The 4756-nt window shown below is 46.3% G+C and overlaps 1 long non-coding RNA gene across 1 annotated transcript; it reads left to right on the top strand.

Annotated features, from left to right (window-relative positions):
* Nucleotides 1-968: 968 nt before the first annotated feature.
* On the top strand, nt 969-1785 carry LOC119977709. Its single transcript, XR_005463266.1, has 2 exons — nt 969-1106; nt 1194-1785. It is a non-coding gene; the product is annotated as an uncharacterized LOC119977709 (long non-coding RNA).
* Nucleotides 1786-4756: the final 2971 nt, after the last annotated feature.

Raw genomic sequence — 4756 nt, 5'->3', positions numbered from 1 at the left:
GTCCCACTCAGAATTGTGCACAAAACACCCAGTTACATAATTGTCGGGGCAGGAAGCTTTGGCATGCCGGAGAATCGCCGCCCCCTACAAAACGGCGTACTTGGGCCATACACCGCTACCCTATGAATGGCCTCAGGATGTTACAAGAGGCCCTCCCCGATCTCCGCCCCGATGTGCCGAGTACCCGATGGCATGGGGCGCGTGTGCTCACACCGTTAGGGAACCTCGCATGGCAGCTGCGGACTGAGATCAGCGCCGCCACAGTAGGGATGGGGGGGGGGGGGGGGGAGTCGTTCCACGGGCAGGGGGGACTTTGGCAGGGGCTGGGCGCACTGGTGGGCGGTGGTCTGGGGGTGGCGAGGGTGTTACGGTGGGCAGTTTTTGGCAGGCCGGGTCTGTCCACGGTTGGCGCCATGGTGCACGGCAATTCTCCGACCATATCTGCAGGTAAAGCGGGGGTCTTCACGATGCACGGCTGCTTGCCCCACCGGATGAAGGATCGGTGGGGGGCCGCCGCCGATATTTCTGGCGTAAACCGCCACTGTTCCCACGCCACGTCAGCAAATTGGATAATCCGGCCCACCATGTTCCCGTCCCCATAAGGTAGAATTAATCTCCGGAAATTCCGGAATGGAAATTTCCACCGGCTAGCTGCCTCAGTGCCCTTTTGCTTTATAGTTCTGGCTATCTCCTCTAGGAAAGGAGTGAAGCAAAGGAAACGTTGTTGGGAAAACAAGAAGTTAACTGTTTCTATTTGGCCATGCCCACTGTTCAAATGACCAATTATCGCACTTGGCGAAAGTTGCAAGTTACGAGGCATTTTTGAGTCACATGTTTTGCAAAAGAGGAACTGACGGGTAGGTTCCTCTTTTGAAAATTCCAGTTGGCCGGACGGTTTGTGATGTGGAATGATGCCACCAGCGCGGATTCTATTCCGGCACAGGCTGAGGTTATTCGTGAAGGCCCTGCCTTCTCAACCTTGCCCCTCACCAGAGTGACCATCAGGTGAAGTTACCACCAGTCAGCTCTCAAAGAGAACAGCAGCCTCCAGTCCTCAGGGAGTCTGCCAACTTTCATTTAAGATCATCATTGTGCCCCAAGAATGTGTATGCATATTGAATTTAATTTTAATTAATAATCAGCCATGTGTTTTTTGATTGATATCAAATCTATTATTGTCTTTATATTTTCAGAGTATTCCTCGGGGTGAATCGGAACGGAATGGCACACACTAACTCCAACAGAAAGAGAGCGAGATGCAACATTATATATGAAAAATGTGTGAGGTGCCCAGTGGGTAAAGGTTCGATAATTGGGAACTTACAGACTTTTGCAGTGAAGTACAATCCTGAATTATTCTCAAGCCATCTGCCCAGCACACTGTGCAGCAAAGGCCACAGGTTGATATTTCACTTTATTTATAAAACATGTGAATGGTATTATAGGCAAATTTGCATATAACATTTTTAACACTGATAGACCGTAAGTGATCCTCTGTTGGAAAGCTTTCCAAAATGGAGCTTCTGTGAAAAACCTTCTAAAGGAGACATCTGCGTCCATATCCTGTACCATCTGCTCCCTTTCGCTAGATGTATGCTGCATTGCACTGCTGAGGACAAGACTGAAGTAAATATTTCTAATGTTAAACAACACATTTTTTAAATAATATTTGGTTGGAGTCATTTTCTAATTTCCTTCTCTAATGCATATATGATCCCATGATTAAGTAGACTTCTGACAAGGTATTCTATTATGTCGTGGAAATTATAATAAAGACAAATTCTTGAAGGTTCGATTTAAGGAAATTTATTAACACAAATATAATAGCGGAGGGAAAGGGCGGTATTCTCCGCTCCCGATAAAAATCGGGATGGCCGCAGTGAAATCGGCCGAGCTTCACGACGGCCTCGGGACCCGCTCCCCGCACCTAATTCACCCCCACCCGGGGGGCTAGGAGCGGGCCCCCATCGTTCCGGCGATGACCTCGTCGCGCCGGAAATGACGCGAAAATGTCGCTTTTCTGATGTCATCCGCGCATGCGCCGGTTGCCGGTTCCAACCAGCGCATGCGCGGATGACATCAGCGCGCAGACGGCACGAACCTGCGCATTCGCGGTGCTGTCTTTCTCCTCCGCCGCCCGGCAAGACGTGACGGCTTGATCTTGCCGGGCGGCGGAGGGGAAAGAGTGCGTCCGTTTTGGACACTGGCCCGACGATTGGTGGGCACCGATCGCGGGCCTGCCCCCTCCCGAGCACAGTCGCGGTGCTCCCGTCCAAATCGGGCCCCTAGATGCCCCAAACGGGCATCTGCCACCCGTTTCACGAATGTAGCGACCAGGTGTGGTCGCTGCCGTGGTGAAACGGGCGTGAAGGGCCCTTCAACATCACACCCACCACCTGGATTGTAGCAGACTGATTCGTCAGTCTGAGTAGCTGTAGAAGGATTAACAGTAGGGTCGAATCCGAGTAGGTGAATTGTAAATAGTTTAATAAATGTGTTGAAGTTATCTCCACGTCTGAACCTTCCTTTGTCAGAGTGAACATCAAGGAAGCAGCTTATGCTACACCAAGAGCATAACAAGACACAGACAACTGGCACTGTTGATTCCGATATTGACTTTCCACGTGCAATGTTGTGAAGAAAAAGGCTGAGAAAGTATCCGTCATTGGTGGTATAGAAGACAAAATTACATTTGCATCCGGCACCAATGGAGCAATAGTGATAACAATTTTATTGATGGCTCTGAGATCTTGCACAAACCACCAGTCGCTGTGTCTTCCTAACTTTGGAATGGGGAGTATAGGGGTGTTACAGGGCTCTGTGTTCTCTTCAGCACCCCTTGCTGTAATAGTGCATAGATCACTCCCCCTATCCCTTTTTCTCCTTCCGGTGCCAACCTGTATAGTTTTAAGCAGGGCAGGGCAACGTTCTTCTGTAACTGCTCCCTATGCGCTGGGGCAGACTGTACTTTTCCAACATGATTTTTATGTTGGGCCCGTAGATGTGCCAGTACCTTGGCCAGGATTGAAGGGAGTAAATGATGGCTCTCTCGGGGAGGTTGTTGTCTTTCAAATGTAGTGGGCCATTGCTCCTCTTTCCAGGTCACTCTGCCCTCCTGTTTGCCATAACATTCTATCAAGCAATTTTGTCCACCCATTGCAATATAAATCCCTTGTATTACTTTTTTCCTTTGGCCTCTTTGATCACTTCTCCTATTTGCTTTTGTCTTAGCGGGGTGTCTTACGGCCAATGTTAGATGGGGATCTGAAGTTAAATCCCATCCTAAAAAGGTCCCTCTGACTATGGGTCAACTGTCCTAACATTCCTAATCCCACAACACCGAAAAATAAAAAGGAGTGATATGCAAAGAGGTCTGCTTTCCTAAGTGACTTTGTGTTTGTAAATTGTGTGCGTTCTCATCCTCATGAGCATACCAAGCTGTGCAATGGGTCACTATATTCTCTCGTCTGGACTCCATCAGGTGTTTTAATAGCTGCGCCCAAAGGTAATTAACCTTTTGTAAGACTTCCTGCAGTTTTTAAAAACATTTTTTAAAAAACAGTGGTACTGTAAAGGTTAATGTTAACTGCCAGCATAAAACACAGACACAGAGCGTTCGGCCGCAGGCTCAGAAGTTATTACATTTTGCAGCTGGTGAGCTCGTAGTTGAGACAGTTCTACAAACATTTCATTATCAATGCAATGTATCACTGCTCCTAATTTGCAGTGTGTCTATCTGCCAAATAGGGTCAGATGTCGCTAGGTGGGGTACATCCTTCCTGGGGGTCAAATGCTTGTTGGCCCCTTGCCTGATAGCCTCTTTCCCTCTATTTGCTAAACAGTGTTCGAGGGACTCATTTCCTTCATTCAAATGATTTTAATTATTGGGAACCCAGCCCCCATTTATGCCGGGTGGGACTGCAATCCCATCCTTCAAAGCTGGCCAAGATGCACCCATAAGAGTATTTTAGAAGCAGCAAAACACCACACATTTAAGTCATTTTACTAATGATTGATTTTAGAGGCATTAGCTATTCTTAGAGACGTATATTTTTCTTTGTCAATTTAGAAAAGGTCAACTGTCTGCTAAAATGGTTAATGTTTCCTGCAGAACCTAAGGGGACGGAGAACTTGGAATGATGCCATCTTTTCACGTAATCTAAAAAACTTATTCATATTCAATTACTTTTATTCGTAAAGGCATTTTCTTTCTTTTCAAATGATTTTAATTTCCAATGTTTAAGTGAATTAGAGAAATCTCAACACAAATCACTTAAATTATAATCACAGACCCACAATGACAGACGATAAAAAATACAACCCACTTTGCACTTCTTTGACTAAAATTAATTGGTTAAACAAAACACACAGATTCTCAAAGCTCACAAATATCACAGTTAACTGTCAGCCTTATCTCACAGCTACAGACAAATCTGAATTCCCTTTTTCTACAGGAACCCATGTGTTATGCTTTTACCTTAATCTTCTATTTACTTTTACACCCCTGTTTTTTTTCCTCGAGAGGGGGTCAGCTTCATTAGATTCCTATGGGGACATATAGGTTTTCCTACCTCATCCCGTTGCTTTACGATTGTTTCTTTTCATTTTCTTACTCATTTTGACTCCCTTATCTGTCTTCTTCAAGGAGTTCACCTTCTTTCTCGCTCTGGATGTCTTTACCGAGGCTTCGGGACGACCTGTAAGGGAGCGTCGAGTTTATTGCTCATCGTTCCTTCTGCAAAATACTTAGAACATA

The sequence above is a fragment of the Scyliorhinus canicula genome, chromosome 14 (genome assembly GCF_902713615.1).
Source record: "Scyliorhinus canicula chromosome 14, sScyCan1.1, whole genome shotgun sequence".
Lineage (NCBI taxonomy): Eukaryota > Metazoa > Chordata > Chondrichthyes > Carcharhiniformes > Scyliorhinidae > Scyliorhinus > Scyliorhinus canicula.
The sequence above is the reverse complement of the archived record's forward strand: the minus strand, read 5'-3'. Positions and strand labels throughout refer to the sequence as shown.